This window comes from Leptodactylus fuscus, chromosome 5, assembly GCF_031893055.1.
Source record: "Leptodactylus fuscus isolate aLepFus1 chromosome 5, aLepFus1.hap2, whole genome shotgun sequence".
Classification (NCBI taxonomy): Eukaryota; Metazoa; Chordata; class Amphibia; order Anura; family Leptodactylidae; genus Leptodactylus; species Leptodactylus fuscus.
The window spans coordinates 32,616,328-32,638,086 of record NC_134269.1 but is presented as its reverse complement, the minus strand read 5'-3'; the positions used below and the strand labels follow the sequence as shown (position 1 = coordinate 32,638,086).

Here is a 21,759-nt window from a genome sequence, read left to right as displayed (position 1 = left end):
TCTATGTAAGGTGTTAGGCTGCTCTTACACGGCCGTAATGTACCGTATATACTCGAGTATTAGCTGAATTTTTCAGCATAGTTTTTGTGCTGACAAAGACCCCCTCGGCTTATATGCGAGTCAAGTAAAAAAAAAAAAAAAAAAAAAGATTTATTTATTTGGGGGGGGGGGGGGGGGGGGTCTATGACCAGCAATAGTAATGTATAGAATCTCCCATAAAATAGTAAAAACAAAAAAAAGAAAAAGCTTTAAAAAATATAATAAAAAAATAATATAAATAAGAGTTGTAAATCCCTCCTTTCCCTAGAATACATATAAAAGTAGAGAATGACTGTGAGACACAAACACATTAGGTCTCCCTGTGTCTGACAGTGCCCGGGCTACTGAATATAGGGGATCTGCAGTGCTCCTGTTCCATCAGGAAGGGGTTAATAGGAGCACTGCAGATCCCCTATAGTCAGCCAGGCTGAGCTCCAAGTGGGGGAAGAAGAAACCCAGTCCTCAAGCTCAGGGAAGGGGCAGACAGACAACCAAACACCCCCTCCCCTCCCCCAGCACCTCCTGCACCCAAACACTCCCACCATTTTAATTCTTGAAATTTTCCGGCAGCTGCTGCATTTCCCCCACCTGTTACTACAGCAATCAGTACAACCCTGCCCCCCACGTTCCATATAATCCTGACACTGTCCCTATGACTGTCCTGTGGCCTCAGTAGTAGCATTAGGTGGATGTTACTCTTAGATAGGGGCGTAGTATTTGGGGTTTGCTGGACATGTACCCCAGGTGCCGGTACCCACAAGTCTTGTCTGTGATTGTGAGAAGATACAAAGTTATTGTCATTAACCCCTTGTCTCCCCCTCTTAGCTCCACCCACTGACGCACCATCTTTTAGCCACTCCCCTTACACATATGAAGGAGCCCTCCAGTGTCAGAGCTGACCTTACCTCCATGTTGTCAGGCTTTGGGCCTATCTCTTGCTGGCTCAGGCCGGGCTCTGTTGCTCTTGTATTTCCCTTTCTCCAGACCGGTGTCGGCCAGAAGAGATGGCAGTTGGAACAGAACAAGGGGGCGGGGCTTATGCCTAGAGACAAGACATGCCATAGCTGACCACAGCAACCAATCAGTGCACTGCTTTTAAAACTGTATTGTAAGCTGCCATCTGATTGGCTATAAGGGACAACCCCAGTCTGCCAATCTCCAATCGGTTTATACAGTCGGGGTAATGTGCAGGTTACTGAGTCGGCATCTCTGGGGCCCCAAGCAAAGTTATATGTGGGGGTGTCCTTATTCAGTATGTTTAGGCCACGCCTCATGTTTACAGGAACTGCCCCCTATTACCAGCTCAATAAATCTGCCCAAAATAGTCTCCCTATGCTGCACCCCTCTACATGTTACTATAAATGACCCCAAGTGGCCCCCAGGTCTGTATTCCCTGCCCCCGAGCACAGGAATAGGTTATTTTTGCTGTAGATCCCTGCACCGCTGCCATAAGCAGTCAGGGATTCATGGCCGGCATCAGAACCGGCATGGGGAGCGCATGTATGCCATCTCCCATAGAAAGCAACAGGATCTGTTTTAAACGCCGCTGATTCGGAACGTTTACGCCGTGTGAAGGGGCCCTAAGGCCCCACATTGTAAGAACGCAGTGATTTTAGGCAGCGGCGGAAAAGCTGTGGCTAAAAACACAGCATTTTCCAGTACCAGCAATGTGGAGGGGACTCTGGCTTATCCCATTCACACATTGCAGAAAAAGATCCGCAGTGGAAATGCTGCGATTTCAAAAACCATTTCTGTAACTCGCAGCATGTTATTTATACCTATGAAATCGCTGCTGTCTGTCTGTGAAATACACTGCAGGAAAAGACGCAATGTGGTTCCACCGTGGTCTTTTCTGCAGTGTTTTTTGCCAGAGATTCGCTGCATGAGGCCTTAGCCTAAAGTAAGTATTCACAGGACTGCTTTACATGGAGGGAGAGGTAGCAGTCCTATGTAAGTTACCATGTCAGACTGAAACTGTGACTTACACAGGACTGCTGCCTCTCACTTCATGTAAGAAGATATTTCTGTTGCACAGGGATACCTGCTTTATATGTAAAGGCAGCAGTCCTATGTAAGTAACCTTATAGGTAGTGGGGTCAGGGCGGCCATTAAGCTTTAGGTGCAGCAGCCGCCACCACACTCACACTCCAGTCACTTCTCAATCTAGACACCCTCAGGACCTGGACAAATTCCATAGGGGGCCTGGGACAGGTGTAACATAAAAATATATATATATATATATATATATATATATATATATATATATATATATATATTCCCTGGTGGTCTGGTGTGCCCTTCCGCAGCCCATTTGGTCGCACTCTGTGCTTCAGTCCTCAGAACCTATGTACCCCACGTCACCGATGAGACCGGTTGTGTCATGTGTTTTATGTATTTTATTGTTTTGCAGCTTCCCCTATCAGACACAGTGCCAGGAGGAGAGAAGGAGTCCTGTCTGCCCACCCCATAAGGTTACTGTGCCCAGAAAGGATTTCCTTATTAACAGCTCTCAGAACCATCTACTGCCTAAGGCTAAGATTCTGAGAGAGTTGTTGGAGTGAAGTACATCAGGTCTGGGCGTCCCTCATTGCCAAGCCTGGGCATACCAAATGCTTGGGAGACTACTACCCCTATCAGGAGGCTGCACAGGTTTCCAGTTGCCACAGTACAAATGATCCTGTTTCTGCACTGCCGCCTCCTGAGTCATTCCTGCTGTTACCATTATGGCCCTTCCAAACAGCATCACACCAGCTCAGGGTAAGAGAGGACCCCTCTGCAACTGGAAGCGCCCCTGGGGTACTCCTACCACCACTATCCGGTAGCACGCAGGCCCCCTCGTCAGTGTGTGATTGTCTAGACATCTACTCTACTCTATTCTACCTGGTGTACCATGACACTACTGTACCATACATGATACTGTATCACTGAAATTTCCCCATTGTTGGATTATTAAAGGATTATCTTATCTTATCTTTCTCATTCATGGACAATCATCAAGAAAGTCCGTAAGAAGATCCAATGAGAATTGCGAGTGTTGACACCCAATTGGACTATATGAGTGATACATTGTTGCAGAGGGGTTATCATTGCAGTTTGATGAACTTCAACAGACCTGAGACAGGTGAAAGTAGAAAAGAAGTCAGACAGGAGGCCATTTGTATCACCATACTGTGACAGCGGTGAGCACATTGCATGGATTATTTGCAAACATTTGTGGGTTCCTTCAATGGATGCTGCTAATATACCTGAGCTTAGGAATCCTCCTTTGTTCCCTTATAGACGGGCAAAGAGTATAAAGGACAGAATTGTCAGGTCAGATGGAGGTGAATTCAAAGTGAACTAGGTTGAATAGTGAATTAGGGTTCCTAATAACTGGAGCAATATTTATACCGTTGTCATAACCTTAGTGCCCTCATACACTGTCACGTATCTCAAAGTTGTGCCATTGGGATCCTCATTTCACGCATCTGCAGTCCAGGATTTGCTTCCATGTCTGCCATAAGTTGCTTATCTATAGTGAAGATAGCTGAATCACCCACTTTTTCAACTTTTATAATCCTCAGCTTTAAGAAAGATGCAAGTGTATTTTTTTGCATATCAGAAGATACAGCCTCATAACACTGGATGCTTCCTGCTAGGATCCTTTAGGTAACAAAACTTCTCAAGCCAGATACGTACTGCTTTTCAGCCATTAGTGTGCAGACACAATACGATTGCCTAATACTTCAATTCATCTACCTCACCAGCAACATAGAGATGAATGGACAGGTAGTGCATATATATGATCCTTCATTCATTCATTCATTCATTCTGGAGAACACCTGACCCCTTTTCCTGTTATTTGTAGGGGTCCCAGCAGTCGGACCCTCCCCAATCTGATACTTCTCATCTATTCTGTGGATAGATGATACCTTTACATCTTTGAATAACACCTTTAAGATGGAAAATCCAGTTTTCCCATTACTCTTATGTGATGTTCACAAGGCACAATTTGATGCTAATTTTGGGGCAGATTCCTCCTTAAAATCAGCACTTTGATTGTTCCTCCCATTGTTTTACATGTGAAGTAGACATTAAAGAAGGACACTGATCAAATAAGTCTTCTGCTCGATGTTTTTGCCAATACTGTGGCTGAGTAATTTGCAGAGTCAGTGACACGAGACTCTCCATTGGTCAGTCCCATTTAGTCAAAGGCCCCAATATAAAAGTAGAATCTGAAGTGTGAATTGTCCCTAACTATGCCCTCTTATTTCCTTGTCTAGTTCCCCCATGGCAGTAGTCATAGTACTCCCATAACAGAACACCATGAGGCATTGTGGCTCTACGTATTTGGCTGTTTTTTGAGGGGTACTGGCCAGGGATTATAGGAGTCAGACTACTTAAAGGTCAGGTTTATGACAGCAACAGGGTCTGCAAGAGCCCTTGTTGTTTTTGTTTTGTTTTTTTCAAAGAATAGGCCATTACCTGCTGTAGTTACTTAATGGTCCCGGCTTCTGCCCATGGGCACCTCTGCTTCCCTTTCAGCCCTCCAGGAGGCCTCTTGTGTCCCATTCCACATCGCTGACACGCAACAGTGTCAATACATCGCTGTCAGAGACGTGATATGGAATGTATGAGGAGGCCCCTGGATGACTTTTTGAAGGGCAAACCTCACAAGGAAGTGGAGTTTAAGGATTCAGGGGATGGGAAAAAGGGGGGATGCCTTTCAAATCCAAAAGCCTGCATATTTATTGGTCACTTGCAGCAGGAGGTAGTGACACAGTAAAGGAACAATCTCCCATGTTTATTTCATGGGGTTGATCTCTAAGGGGCCACTGGGGGGCAGGTTAATGTCTGAGGGGTCACTGGGGGAAAACTGCTTAATGTGGCTTCAACAGTAGTTCTATACATTCCTATATTCCATAGAGGTGTCCACAGGCAGTGACAGGGACTGATGTAAGTGATGACATCTCCGCACTGCAGAATAGGCTGTCGCTATATCAGTAACAAGAAATAAATGATATGAATCAGAATATAGATCAATTGTTTATTAAATGTCTTTATTGAGTATTTTTACTGCACTAACAGTTACCTTTATAGGCATCACTGTGAGAATAATTTTCTTTCATTTGTCCAGTGCGTTCAACACCATTCAGCCAGGGCTACTGAGGGAGAAGCTGAACCTTGGTGGAGTGGACCATCACCTGTCCTACTGGATCCTAGACTACCTGACAACCCGCCCTCAGTATGTGAGAGCCCAGGACTGTGTGTCTGACACTGTGATCTGTAGTACGGGGGCACCACAAGGTACAGTTCTTGCCCCATTTCTCTTCACACTGTACACTGCTGACTTTAGGCACAACTCCTCCACCTGTTACTTACAGAAGTACTCCGATGACTCTGCTATAGTAGGCCTTATCACTGATGGCGACGATAAGGAATACAGAGATTTAAACCGTGATTTTGTTGAATGGTGCCAGTGGAACCAGCTCAGGATTAATGCTGGGAAGACCAAGGAGATGGTGGTGGACTTTAGTAAACGGAGAAGTGCTCCGACCCCGGTGGAGATCCACGGGACATGTATTGAGATATTCAGTACTTATAAGTATCTGGGTGTACTCCTCAATAATAAACTAGACTGGGCTGATCACCTGGAGGCGCTGCACAGAAAGGGCCACAGCAGACTCTACCTGCTCAGGAGTCTGAGGGCCTTGGGAGTCCAGGGGCCACTTCTTAGGGCCTTCTTCAACTCTGTGGTTGCTTCAGCCATCTTTTTCGGTGTAGCCTGCTGGGGGAGCAGTATATCAACCAGGGACAGAAATAGACTTGACAGGCTGATCAGGAGGGTCAGCTCTGTCCTGGGGAGCCCCCTGGACCCAGTACAGGTGGTGGGTGACAGAAGGATACTATCTGTGGTGACCTCCATGCGGGAGAACAAATCCCACCCCATGTATGGGACCTTGATGGGACTTGGCAGCACTGTAAGTGACCGTCTGCTTCACCCCAAGTGTGAGAAGGAGCTATCGCAGGTCCTTCCTTCCAACCACGACCAGGCTGTATAATCTACATCAGACCAAGCGAAGATCACTCCATACAGAGAACTAATGATTATGACTATGAGGTCTTCCTTCTTTCTTCTGTTCCTTAGCTGCTATGGACTCCTAGTATATCTTCTCTTCTCAGCATATGTGTGTCTATGTCTGTGTTATATTACTGTGTATTATCCTGTATCTGTATTACTATGCTGCTGTAACATACTGAAATTTCCCCACTATTGAAGGATTATCTTATCAAAAATAAAGAAATTGAGGAACTTTACCCAATAAAGAGATAAAACAAGTTTGCATATATCAATATTAGAGGTATAATCCAAGATAGTAATGTGTGAACACATGCACCAGGATAGAAAAGGGGGTAACTGAGTAAATATGGGGGGAATAGAGCATAAGCCATCAGTGTCATTGTAAGGATTGAACTAATAATGTTACATCACCAGTGATAGTCTAGCTTTGTAATTTCCTGCTCATTCACATCCATACATTCTTCCTGACCTGGGCTGACTAGTCATGTGATCACCAGTCTTACTACCAGTTTAATACCTGTTCTCCTGTAGACAATTTGTCAGTCTATGCTGTGTATACTACCTATGAGCTACAGAAATACATCACCTATCAAATCCCTTCTGCAAGATGTCAGACATCTCTCCTTCCCATGAGGCTCCACTCCCTTGTTCCCTGTATGTGTCTCCAGTGCTGATGAACATATAATTTCTGTTTTAACTAAGAGAGCAGGAGAGGGGAGATATCATAGATGAGCCCCAATAATAAGTAACTGCTGAGAACTTCCATGATCTACTCACACTGCTGCATGCAGAGTTTCAGTGTACAGTGTCCTATGAGATGCTGTTTGTTTGAGCTGATAGGACCTACAGTAGGACAAACAGGAGGCAGATGAGGCAGGCTCTTACAACCTGCAGAGGGGACAAGTGTACTATCAAATTCAACTTCTGCCCTTAGATAGGGAACAGTAGGAGATGTTTAATAAAACTAAATCCTCTCTGTCTATGTAAAACCAACGGGATCATAGGGAACGTAGGCTGCAGTAAGGGAACCATATCACTTGGCTCAATTGGATGTATTGGCAAAACTTAGGATGTAGTAGATCAAATATATCTAAAGTTAGGTCCATATGGAGTCAGTCGGGTGTCCATCGCTTAGCAGTCTCTGCAACGGAGAATCTGAGATAGATGTGAACCCAGCCTTACAGCTGCAGAAAGGATTTAAGAAAAGAATATTAAACACTGTAAGATTCCTGGAAACAAGGATCTTCTAAAACACCAAGTTAGGATTCTTCTATGCAGTAGCAAGGACCTTTCATGTCCTCATACATATGCGGTATAACAATGATATCGCTACACTGTCAGAAGGGCGGGCCTTACAGCCTAGTGTCATCTGTGACCCTGAGCTCTAAGGCCCACCTGTCTGACAGTGGAAAGATATCAGTGCCAAAACTAATGGCACCAATATCTCCAGTACTGGGGGCGCATACTGGGAATGCCAACAGTACGTTGAATTCAGCCCAGTGTTGACTCTCTAGTGGTAATATCTCTTATCTCTGAGGACATAAAAGGTCTTCTTTAAGAGCTTTGTATATTACATGGCCAAACTATTTTGTAATATTGAGCAAATTTAGGTTTCTTATGTCTCTTCCTTCTAACCTGGAGATCAGGGTCATCTTGTCACCCTTGTAAACTTTTGCTTTATATTCTTAAAGTCCCAACGTCTCCTTTTCCTCAAATCCCTTCTTGTGCTTACCTGGATGATATTTCTATGAGTCATTCTTTGGTGGATTGTGGGTTATGGACTACTTTGCTATACTCTTCCTCCCAGAAATGGGGCAGGTTTGGTACTGCAATAAATAGACCTTTGAGTAACACTGCTGATCTTAAGAATATGAAACTTTTTTAAAGTAATTTCAAAATAAGACAATATCATCTTGGCCAAGAATGTCCTCTTCCTCTCTCCACTGGCCTCCGTTCCCATTTCAAATGACATAAGCCTTCTCAAGATCTAGCTGTTGAGACATGGCTGATGTAGTAGAGTCTTCTTGAAGTAGGATGAGTTCTTCTTCAGATACTGTACAATACCAGTACTTGGTTCTCAGCAGCAGCAGCCTTTCTTACAAGCATATGTTAATGTAACTGAGCAGGTTAGATCATTCCAACTTCCGAAAGTGGATTCCGCACAGTTCTCATAGTGCGGGTTGTTTGGTTCTCCACTTTTCCAATTGCTAAGAAGAATAAATAAGTTATACGTCAATGTCATTTTAGAGGGAAAACTCATGAGATATATATGTGCTTCACAAAAGAATAAAGCTGAGAGGCGACATATTAGATTGATAATGGTGCAACTGATGGTGACCACCATGGTATATGGAGCAAAAGCAATGGCTAAATATAACTAACCATAGCAGTCCCTAGGAAGAAAGCCATAATATAGTCATGTGCACGAGGCCTAAGGGGTCTTTTATTGTCGTTGTGACACTGCTTTATCATACAGTAACACGATTGTCCCTGAGGATTATCATAGGTGGAGCTGAGTGGAGTTCAGATCTACCTGTAGGACAATGGTGATCCATCCAACCATATCCATTTCTCAGGTTCTTTAGCCCGCCTCAATCCAATCCAGTAGCGGTGTTTGTCAAGGTAGGATTTCAAGGCATCCTGAAAAATTATAAGACAAACCTGTAAATATATGAACATCCTAACAAAATCTAATACATTAGAAACTAGTGAAATGAGGAAGAACTTTGCCTCATTTTGCAACCAAAGACTGGTGTGCATGCCTTGTATATGGAGTCACTGCACCAAAATGGTGGAAAATATTAGTCTAATATACACCAACTCTAAAGTGGAATAGGGAAGAGACATGAATCACTGATAGATTTTGCATATCTTCTGTCTGCTTGGTGCAGGTTAAAGGTGTTCACCAACTGTGTGAATGTGTCTGTATGGCAGGGGTCACAGTATGCATGAGGTGAGTTAGACAACTTGGCTCAGGCGGCAGTCTTCCATTGCTGAAAATTCTGCACATCTGCGAACGCACTTCTAGTTTTGTACCATCAGTGAGTTCTGCGATTAGAATAAGTGAAGGACCGTCTATAACATGATGGTCACATGACGACAAGTGCATAGGTCCTCAATGGTGGTAGTGTAAAGACTAGAGAAGCCCCACAAAGGAGGTGAGAGCCTGGAGACATCTTGTGATCATGTCCCTCTCATCTCCAGCTTCACCATACATTTTGATGGCTTTGTATTGTGGTTATTGGCCTCATATTTACAGATTTATTCACCTGAAAAGAAAACCACTTGGCCAATGACTGCATTACAAAACAACAGCGATTTACGGCCAAAAAAATATACAGGGATTTTTACTACATGGGACATGTGGCGCATCAGGACTTGAGTTGCATGTTTAGCACAAGAAAAGGCCTTGTACCATATGATTCGTTGACTGTGCCCTCGCCCTAACTTTCATATGGAGGGAGGATCAGGGGTTCATCATATTGGTATACTGCCTAGAACAGGGGTCCTCAAACTTTTTAAACAGTGGGCCGGAGGCAGAGCATGTCGCACAGACATCGGGAGCGGTGCCCTCCAATAGGTAAAGTGAAGTGCGCTCCATGGCCTGGCCCGAGCTCCCCAGAAGCTTCATTATAAATGCACGCCTGCCAGCGTTGTTGGCGGGGCCAGACAGAAGTGCTTGGCGGGCTGCATGTGGCCCTCATGCCGCAGTTTGAGGACCCCTGGCCTAGAACTTCTACAGTTACGCCTCTGGTCATGGTTATTGTAAACATGTAAGCCCTGATGCCAGGTATACTGGGAAACTACAGGCTCAAGTTCTTACCGTCTCTTCCTTATTTTTGAGAGACACAAGAGTTGACCCTTTTCTGATGCACTCATCTCTAGAATTGTCCCAGGATAATAGATCCGTAGAGAAGTAGTAGCAGAAAAGACCTATTGGCTCCCATCCCGAGGGGCAAGTTCTGCAGATAGTCTCTATGTGAGAGAGGTAAAGGTCAACCAAGGACAAAGAATAACCCACAATACTGAAGATGACAAAAAAATTTAATACTGCTTTTAAAAGAACTTTGATAGAAGAGAGGTATGTCCCATGGGCACTGCTAAGATGGAGGACAAAGAGGGCACTGTCAGCACCATAAATAAATGGGTGCAGCCGCCCCCTGGTATATATATACTTTCTCTACGTCGAGTCCAACTCTTGTCCATGCTCTAGTCTCTGGCTTCTTTAATAATGATGTGATATCTTTTGTACCTCCTCCTCAGTTGTCCAAACTAGACCATACATGTGTCAAGGGCTGGAGTAGAGGAGCTCACAGGTGGCGCAGTTATTTTTTTCCAACCATCTAACCAATGTTGATCGGTAAGATAGAACTTGGTTGCTTAGGACTTTGGGAGGACTTTTCTGGACTGTCTTGTTTTTGCCTACGTTTTCGTTGCATATGCCAAATTTGGTTGATTCATCATAACGTTGGTTGGTATTGTAGAGGACATATGATCAATATAGTCTAATATAGGTTATGTAACTAGTACTATGAGAGATTGGACTTAGATGTAAACCATTGTCTCTAAAGTTGGATGGGGTTGTCTTCTGCTAGACCTTTGTAGCTTATTACTATGCCAGTTCCTGAGGTCACTAGAGGACCTGGTGTAACTCCAGGGTTAGTTGGCCCCTGATAATGGAATATCACCAATCTGATATACAAAGATTTTATCTTCAGTTGTCTCTTATGTTTATATACTTACCCAAGGTCTTGTTAATAGTGTTGATATTCTGGAGGAAATTTTGTTTTACATTTTCTGTAATAAAGAATAATTCTGTTTAGATTCAGAGAAATATCATGGTGTAAACATTTTCAGATATGAAGTTAAGGTTTAGGAACCATGCCATGATAAAGTAAATCCAGAACAGGAACAACAACTAAATAATAGGCTAACTCCTCTCAGAACCTACAACTTTGGATATAACTGTGGGTAACAAAATAGTATGTTTCCTCCTCTATCACAATCAGGGGGTGTTCACATTTGCACCCCTGTCCACCCTGTGTCATTCTGCAGGATTTCCGTCCTCAGTCCCGGTGAAACTGGACAGGGGATGGCTTCCTGGTGGTCAGCTTTAAAACCTATTCATTTGAATGGGTTTTTAAAGGTAACCGCCGGTGTCCACCTGCAGCCTCTCCACGGAGGAGCCAGTTTTTTGGGCCGGATACAAAGTCGGACATGCAGGACTTTGTGCCCGGCCAAGAAAAACGGTTTCCCCGCGGAGAGGCTGCAAGCCAACACTGGCAATTACCTTTAAAAACCCATTCAAATGAAGAAAGCCATCCCCTGTCCAGTTTCTTGGGGCTGAGGAAGGAAACCTGGTGGAGTGACACAGGGCGAACACTGGCCGCAAGTGTGAACGCTCTCTAATAGAGGTCCAGGAAGCTCTTTGGCAATGTCTTCCTTCTAAAAAGCTGAAAATCATGTTTTGTTTTAATTTCCCATATTAGCAAAATAGTAGATCTCTAGGTTGATTCTATATGCAACATTAACACAATATACATATGGCGACATTCATCAAATAATCCCACTAAAATTAATGGAGGCCACTGATATGTATTCAAGTATTCTCGAATGGTCTTTGGTCACAACAGAAGATGGAAATAGAAAAGTGTAATTATTTGTCTAGACTAGACATCTTCCCTAGAGCTAGACTTCTGTGTTACAAAGAAGTGTATAAATAGGATTGATTTATTTCCAAGACCAGAAGGGTAAGGAAGAAGAAGAACTCCATGGTCTGTTGAAAGCTGTGAGACAATCCCATTGAGCACCATCATGGCTACCATTTGTATTCTTCAGTCTGTTACCTCAATAGTAGACAGGATAAACATATTAAATATCTAAGACCTTAATGCTGAAAATGTCTTATAAGGTAAGCTGCTGAGAATCTTTTTGACCCACCTAAATCCTCTTTGAACAATCTGGCATTTTCAAGAGCCGTCCGTTGCTGGTCGTCGGCTAGAGATAAAGTCAAAGATTCTTCAGTATAATGTTTAGCTTCAAAGTACCTATATATAGCATCCAGTATTGTATTTCTGGTCTTTTTTTTTATTCCCGGCTATCGGTATAGCAATGCAGGAGCTTGTTTTTTAGGGGTTTTTTTTAATTCCAAGAGGGGCTTGTTTTTTGTGGGACAAGTTGTTTATCTAATGGAACCATTTAATGTACATTATAATACATGAAGAAACTAATTCTGATGGATTGGAAGAAGAAATGCATCTCCACCACTATTACTGGGATAACACTGTTTAGTGTTCCCTGTGTGAAAAAAACAATAACTTTAGACTGTGGGTCAGATACCAAATTTATGTAGTTTTGCTTTGCTAATTCTAAAAATTCTATTTTTTTCAATATTACTTTGTGTCACTATATTCCAAGATCCATAACTTTTTCTGTTGGGTATTCTTATGTATCATTGTGCTTTTGGCATGATCCTATTGTACCCTGCATTAGCAGGTCTGAGGCCTTTACTAGGCGCTTCAGCCATGACAACTCATTGACACCCTATAATTGAATTACATGGGATGAGAGGGAAGTAGTTGATCAGGGGAAAGAAGAAGCCCCTTCCCCCTGCTTAGCTTCTTAAATGTTGCAGTTGCAAAATGGATAATTTATAATTGGTTCCATCCATAGCAAATTCCAAAACCATTACATTTCTAAATATTTTGCTTACATCAAGAGTCTACATATCCAGAAGATACAAAATCTGCTCAATCAGAGACCTGGCCACAACTTACTTCTATTCTTCAAGTTACTGAGGCCATCCTTGAGGAGCATGGTTTCTTAAGACAGAATAAACAAGAAACATCTCAACAACAAACAGTTATATATCCCTTCCAGGCAGTAAACACATAGAAATATAAGAACACATACAGTAAAACCTATGAGTGAACTGACTAAATTGGCACAGAATTTTGTCTGTTTTATAGGGGTGGTCCTCCAAAATCTGTACTGTACACTCCAACCCCAACACAAAACCATAAGGGGGGTGACCCTTTGATGACCTACACATTTCCAAGTTCAGGAAAGCCTCATCATTCATGGTCTCCAGCATGGCACCTTTCTAATTTTTGATTCTCACAATGGTATTCCTTTAAACCTTGATCCCCAACCTGGACCTGGATGCCTTTTCCAGTTTTCCCCTTTACTTTTAACACACAGAAAGTAGAGGAGAATCTGCACGATATCTCTTAAAGCATCAGCTGAATCTTATAGAATATTTTAGCGCAGCACTGACTTGTATTGATATGGTAACAGCCTCTGTGTCTGTGTTTTTCTCCTCTGTCTCACTAATTTCCTGCTCACTCCTTCCTACTCCACTTTACATAAACATTTGTGGTGATCTACAGTTTGAATTGTCTGTGACCTTAATTCAGAACAATGTAGAAATAAGCATTTTTATCAGTTAATTTGCCTTTAACACCTAACCCTCTCCAAACAGAAAGAAGGTGCCCTCTTGTTAGGGCATTTCTAGGTGAGTAATTCCCCAGTAGCTGCTAGTAAAACTTGGGAAGGAAGGAACCACAAGACAGTGAGTCCTATGACTGAACCCATCCCCAGTCCCTGCCTATTTGCCGTACCTACTCTAGGTGGTAGGGGACAACTGGGCGACAGTCCCTTCCTATGATAAAAGGGATAAATGCAAAACACAGACAAGACAAAAAACAAACAGGAGGTCAGCTAGCCAAGGGGTCGGAACCAGTTGAGCAGCGAGGTACAGAGTCAGAATCCAAAAGAGTAGTCACAATAAAATCCAAGGGTCAAAAATATAAATACAAACAGCAAACAGTATAGAGCCAGCATGGACAAGGCAATAGCAAGCATTAGGGAGTGGACTGGAAAGATATTTAAAGGAATCTGCCCTACACTTGATTGGCCAGGAGAAATGTCAATCAAAAGCACTAAGTTAACTCCCTAGTAGCCAAAGGAACAAAAGTACTGACTGGACTGACACACAGCAACAATTCTTCAATGTGCTACAACAATAGGTGCAAAGGATCGCAACTGAACACACCTCCTGCGCTGAAGCGTGTGACCGGATGATGGCCCAGAGGCCCAAACAGGCAAATATGTTACACCTCTTCTTAGGCCAGTGTTGAAACTCCTGGGTCAGATGCTATGCTGCAGCTCAGTCCCATTCTAATGGCTGAGCTGTAATACCTATTGCAGTCACTATACAATGTACAGTATGGCGCTAAATATACAGTGAAATCTCCTCTTCAAACAGCTGATTCGGACACCCCAACAATCTAATATCAGAGATTCCTATGGATGGGTCATCAATATCAAACTCCTGGAAGCTCCTTTACATTTTATACAATGCTTATATATTGTTTTGCCCTAGTTATTAAATTGTAATCTACCTATAGATACATTAAAAACACAATTTTAAGAAATACAATGCTGTTGCTCTTGCCGATAGGTACCATGATTCTTCAGATGTGACATCTCTTTACTCATATCCAAATCTGCAGAAAAAAAAGACTAAATAAGTGACAAGTTTCAGCTTATTCTTAACATTCACTATTTAGTTTGTCTTTGGCCATAAAATAGATAGGACTTAACCCCTTAAATAAATAGTTTTTACATAGTGCTTCCTCTTCTGACCCATACAACCTATTGGTTGAAGCTCAATAAAAGTGCAAGGAGAGGGAACCCCTTATTGGACCAAGTCTCTTACCATACACCCTATTGACTATAATGGTGTGCAGCCTACACGTGAATGAAGATAATACACAGCACAGACCAAATTTAAGATGCAATTAGATTCTAGCTTATAGCTGTCTTATACCCACCCTATAATAATAGAGAAAGCAAAACTTACAGAATTTTAACAAAAGACCTGTGGCCGCACCCAAAATAAGGAACATGATAATAAGAAGGATCAGCACTCCTAGAATGAACCGAAGTGTTGTGGCCTTGCTAGATGACTCCTCTGAAAGACGTAAAAAGAATATCAGCGCAATAGTAATGCCTGTGTATGTCTCCACTGACTACTCAACTCAGTCACTGCCATATATTATCTATACAGGCAGCATGGATAATACAGTAATATATTACAAGAAAGAACACATACAAGCTGGTAGCAAATAGAAAAGATACTAGGAGTCATAGCAACTAAGAAGAAAAGACAGACTCCAGGATCATTTAGTTCTCTGTGCAGAGTGATCTTCGCTTAGCCTGATATTGATTATACAGCCTGACCGCGGTTGGGAGGAAGGATCTCTGATAACGCTCCGATAACATAATATTCTATGTTTCATGTTCTCACCTATAGGTGTTGGCTGAAAACTTGGAGATTCCTTTGGAATAATTTCTACAGATGCAGAAAATGAAGGTAAATGATATGAGATAACTGAGTAAACTACATTATATCTGATATACATATATCGACATCAACATTTCGCCAGGATCCCCTGACATGTCATAGTGGCTTTATTCTGGGGGCCTTACATCGGATGACATTTTGAAAAAACAAATTTGTAGCTAGGCTTTTCTTTGGAGCAAACAATATGTTTTCCATCCAAATTCTGTATCTAAATGTCCTGGTCAAGACAGAGTAGTTTGCTTGGACTCCCTGGAACAAATGCCCTGGAATACTGGAAGCCCCCGACTACACCCCTGAATACAAAAAAAAACTGAAATGAAGATGCAAAACCAAACAAGACCATTCTAAAGTAACTTATTGGTTTACACAGTGTTTCACTTACCTTTTTGGGTAGTTGTCGAAACAGGAGGAGGTTGTGTAGAAGGCATATCCATACCTATGGTTCAGTTAATATGTGTTAATTTTTGATGTAATGATTTATCTAGGTTAAAGGGGTTGTCGGGATAAATTGATCTTTAGAATATAGAATCTTGAGTTATTTAGGAAGGGCTAGTAGTAGGAGGGCTGGCTAGGGAAACAGGGAAGGGGTGTGGGAGAGGGAGGGGGAAGGAGTGAGAAAGGGAGAGGGTGTAAGAGGGAGTGAGAAGGAGTGAGAGAAGAGGCCATCTCTGAGTGAATGCAAGGCATCATGGTAGTTGTAGGAAAACAGAAAAGGAAGCTTCCCATGTAAACAAATGCAGAAGAAGCCAGGAGCTCCCAGAGAAACACAGAAATCTCTCAGAACACTGCTAAAGGTATTTGGGTGCACTTATTAACCCATTAATAGCACTAACAGAACTAGAGAATTAATTATTAATAGAACAAACTTTCTTGAAAAATTATTTTTTGCCCAGAAATCCACTTTAAGGATATTTAACCTTATTTATATGTCTCTCTATCAGAATACTCAAAATGTATTATTGACTTAATAAAATGGGTGAAATTTATCAATAGGAGAATTTATTGTTTATGGAGTCTGCATTGGCGTATCTTACGTCAACTTTTGCAAATGCCGTAAAATGAATTAGATAAATTAGATGCATTAGGTGCAAAAGTCTAACATGTCTGTCCTGAAATGTTACTTCAGCTTTTATGCCATCCGCTTACTGGAGTGAGTGTGTGACAGTTGGTAGATCTGGAGTACAGACAGCTAGACACGCTAACAATGCCAATTGTCCTACCAACTTTTGAAAACTGGAGTGAATGGTGCAGAAATCAAAAAGTTGCAAAAATTTTGTGCAAATGAACTAAAAAAGTTGCAAATATCTGCTTTATGACTTTTTGTGTACTCCAGAATTCTGGATTGTAGGGTTTTATAAATCCCCCCCAATATATTTTTATTCTTTGGGATATGTATTTTATGTTTGTTTTCCTTTTGTGATTTTGTTACATCATGATCAAGGCCCTGATGGACTGCAACACTGACCACAATTTCCTTTTTTCACATGCTGAATAGATACATATCATCCATTTTGTATTGTATTTCAGTCCTGTGGTTTTCTTCTAGTATCATATTGTGAAGTTGACTTCAATGGGAGCCGCTCACTTCTTTTGACCCTTCTCGCCGCATGGACATCCCGTCTCGGCTAGCCACGCAGAATGTTCACACACGGAATGCAATGTGAACATACTCTGAGAAATTCTATATTCACAGTACCACAACTAGATCTCATTATATATAATCAATCACAGGAATGTTGTATTCTGTTTAACATCCTATAAGGGTATACATAATGCATAGAAATACAGAACAATCAGATGTTAAAGGGATTCTACCATTAAAAACTTTTTTTTCTCATTAACACGTTGGAATAGTCTTAAGAAAGGCTATTCCTCTCCTACCTTTAGATGTCTTCTCCATCCCGCCGTTCAGTTAAAATCCAGTTTTCCGCCGGTATGCACTGGGGGAGGTCCTCATTGCTCAAACAGCACTGGAGGCGTCCCCAATGCCACGCGAGAACTCTCCAGCGCCGCCTCCATCTTCTTCAGGAATGGGGTCTTGACGCGTCTTCTTCCAAGGGTTGGCTTCAAACTTCTAGGCCTCGGGCCTAAGGCAAAGCCGACCCTTCAGCCACAATAAAATGACCGCTTACAATACTTATAATACTTACAATGGCCCATGTGAACATACCCTTATGCACAGACCAGTAATATAAATTAGACATGTCAGTTGAAGGCTCTGATACATACATTATATTGACATAATGCCAGTTTTCGTCTTTCTTCTATCATGTTTGTTGGCTACGTAATGTACATTACATTACAGTGGAGCGACTATGGCTGTATAAGTCTCCACACACCTAATAGGAGGTCTCTCCTTATGGAGTGACATTATCTCCATAATCTGGTCTCCCAGCCTCTCTACCAAGTCAGTTCTCTCTACGCTGCGCTGACGAGGTCCAACAAGAGCGAAATGGCCGTCCATAGCTGAGAAACAAACTTTGTAAAAATCCCACATTATGCAGTAAAGGCTTCTTGGAAAGTCGAGCATGATGTTCAGGGTGCTTCCTATAGAGGGCAGCATAACAGAGGCACTGTCTCCTTATTTACATCTTGGGAGACAGATTTGCATATTCCTCCTATGCAATGTAAGTAAGAGTCCTGCATACTGGACATCAAGCTAAATCTGCACTGTACAATTATTGTTATCTGGTCCCATGATGGATGAGAGCAACGAACTGTTGCCATAACTGTAGTTGAAGCTACTATTAAATTGCTAAAGAGAAGAATTTTTGAACAAAACAATATATTTGTATAACTTGTTCCTGTTTTTAGACAGATTCTAATTTTGGAATGTTCATACATTAACATGCTAGATGCTGGGGGTAATGAAGACTTGGGGAGTTTGTTATATAGTAGTCAATGAGGTTTCAGAAGAAAACCTCCCCTGGTTTAAACCACAATTTTTTATCATAGATTTTCAGTTCCCCATTATTCTGTTTATATTGGACCTTATCATTGAGAGGACCCTCTCTCATGTTCAGGTTTGATGGAATGTTCAGTACTCAGAGAAGATCTAATGACTCTCACAATCATCTTCTTTGACGTCTGCCGGTGCATGCGCAATAGAGCCAGAGTACCGGCATTGCACTGCAACGCCGGAACTATTGAGCACACGCCAGCAGATGTCAGAGAAGTGGAGTAGCCGTCCCCACAGAAGGGAGTCATCTGTCCAGAAGATCTGGATAGGAAGACAGGTACGTAGGATGGGGAGACTTTAAGTTAGTTAGTTAGAAAGGGCTAGTCATGGGCAGGACAGCTAGGGGGAGAAAGAGAGGGGGTGTGAGGGAGGGGAAGGGAGTGAGAGGGAGATAGTGTGGGTCAGCTTATGCAAGGCATCATGGTAGCTGTAGGCAGCAGGAAGCTACACCAAGTAAACAAATGCAGAGGATGCCAGGAGCTCCCAAAGAAACCCAGAAATCACAGAAAACACTGCTAAAAGTATTTGGGTGCACTTATTAACCCATTACTAGCAATAACAGACCTTTTTAAAAAAAATAAAAATAAAAATTTGGCTGGAAAACCCCTTTAAGTACATATCTAGGGTAGGAGAAATTCCTAAGGATGCTGATAACCATAGAAACAAGGCAAGATCACAAAACCCACAACTAGGCTTGTTAGTGCTTTTTGTGTAACTCTTGGCATGTGATTGTTTGGGTTTTACTTGGTAGTCAAGACTGATAAAATATTGGTGACCAAGAGGAGATCAATGGAGACTGCCCATATTAATGGACAACTACACAAAAGGGTAACATTGGCAATGTACAGTATATACTCGAGTATAAGCCGAATTTTTCAGCACAGTTTTTTTTGTTGAAAAAGCCCCCCTCGGCTTATACTTGAGTCAGCAAAAAAAAAAATATTTTTTTTTTTATTTTTTTATTTTTTTTTTTATAGGAGGGGGTCTATGACCAGCCACAATATCAATGTAGAGAATCGCCCATAAAATAGTGGGGTAAAAATAGAAGCTTTAAAAAAAAATAAAAAAAATAAAAGCTATAAATCACACCTTTCCCTAGAATACATATAAAAGTAGAAAATGACTATGAAACACAAACACATTAGGTATCCCTGTGTCTGACAGTGCCCGGCCTACTGAATATAGGGGATCTGCAGTGCTCCTGTTCCATCGGGAAGGGGTTAATAGGAGCACTGCAGATCCCCTATATTCAGCCAGGCTGAATTCTAAGTTGGGGGGAAAAAAACCCAGTCCTCAAGCTCAGGGAAGGGGCAGACAGACAACCAAAACACCCCCTCCCCTTCCCCAGCTGCACCCAAAAACTCCGACCATTTTAATTTTTGAAATTTCCCAGTAGCTGCTGCATTTCCCCCCCTCAGCTTATACTCGAGTCAATAAGTTTTCCCAGTTTTTTGTGGTAAAATTAGGGGCCTCGGCTTATATTTGAGTCGGCTTATACTCGAGTATATACGGTAGTCATTCTCATATTATATTAAATATAGTATATTTCAAAAATATATAAGTATATAAGTATAAAACTTTCGTCTTAGACAATATTCTTCATTACAGATGTTCAGTTTTACATTTTAAAGCCAGGTCATTTTTACGGGCATCCTTCATTTTCCGAGTCATCCTAGAGGGCACAATTGGTGGCGATTCACAAGGATTGGTGTTCTCATAATCATCATCATTGTCATCGTCATCTTTATTGGGATTATAAACTGTAGACAAAGATAAAGTTGATATGAAGTCAAAAATAGTAATTTTGTAACATAATAGTAATCAAAAATTTTAATTCTGTTGTAACAATAAAAAAGCTTAACATATAACATGCCTAGCGTAGCGATAGTATATGTACCCATGTAGCCATGCAAACATTACATGTTGGGTCATGATTTGTAGTCAAATTGTGAAACGTGAAATGGTATTTAATTTAGTTGAGATCAATGCTCTGTCTAGAAGTGGGTGAACTGACTCGTACCACACGAACGTTCCAAATTGTCCATTTTTTTACAAAACCGAACAAAGGGAGATTCATCTCTGACAAACTAAAATGGCCAGCACATTATAACCTGGGGTCTCTTCAGACTCCATTGTATACTAGGTGGAGGACCAGGGGAGGTGACAAAAATAAAAACATTTATTCGCACCTTCCCTTACCTGTTTTGGGCCTCTTTGCAGTGTCCATCGCTCGTCTGGTTATATCATGCGCCCCAGGTCATCATTGAGACCTGTGACTGGAGGGCCAAAAGAGGTAAGGAAAGGTGAGTATGGACTTTTTTATGCCTCCCCTCAGTCTCCGCCTATTATACTCTATTGTCTGATGAGACCCCCAGAGTATAATAAACATTAGTCACTTTCACTTATGACATAACTTCAGCTGTGTTTGCCTTAGAGAGCTAGAAATTGGATAGATGGGTTCCTAGGAGCCCTGCCAGTGTTTGGTATTCCATTCAGGGAGTCTGCTTGGGGACCCCTCGAACAGAATACCGAATGCATTGACAAGCAGTGAGCTTATGAAAGCACACAGACCCCATGCATTCAGTATTCCATTTGGGGGGTCCCCAAGTGGACTTCTCAAACAGAATACCAAACGCAGACGTGAACCGGGCCTCACACACTAAGATTTAAGCCAATTTAAGGTGTAGTTTGTACCAAAATTGTTTGACCTGAAACAAATCTTGGACCCAAACTCAAAACTAAACCAATTCTGAGAGGTTTACCTATCTCTAGTAATGTGCTTTACATCATTCCAGCTGAAGCTTGACATTGAGCATATAAATTGTGGGCTGCTCAATCCATGAAGAAGATGACCAATAGGTGGCCACACATGGCCCTGCTTCATACCGTGTTTCCCCGAAAATAAGACAGTGTCTTATATTAAATTGTCACTCTAAATATAGGACCTGTCTTATTTTTGGGGGGTGCCTTATTACAACCGGCAGTCATGCCGGCACTTCCTTAGTGGAGCGTCAGCATAACTACCGGTTGTAGGTAGTGTAGTGTAGGGGAGGGGGGAAGGTATCATACTTACCTTTCCCTTCTTCCTAGCAGCGCTGGTGCTGCTGTTCGTCCTGGAAGTGGTGAGCGGAGCTTAGCTAGGCTTCGTGGGGCGGAGCTTAGCTAGGCTTCGGGGGGGTGGGGCTTAGCGATGTTTTGGGGGCGGGGCTTAGCGGAGCTTTGCAAGCTCCACTTCACTGACACAGCAGCCATGCTCTGTGCTCCTTGTGCACAGGAAAGCCGGCTGCTGCCTCTTCTGTATGGCAGCTGCTGTCACTGCCTCTGGGATGAGCT

General features: G+C 42.2%; 1 pseudogene; it reads right to left on the bottom strand.

Moving 5' to 3' along the window:
- Nucleotides 1–8,061: 8,061 nt before the first annotated feature.
- LOC142204478 (C-type lectin 1-like) lies at nt 8,062–15,051 on the bottom strand (annotated as a pseudogene).
- Nucleotides 15,052–21,759: the final 6,708 nt, after the last annotated feature.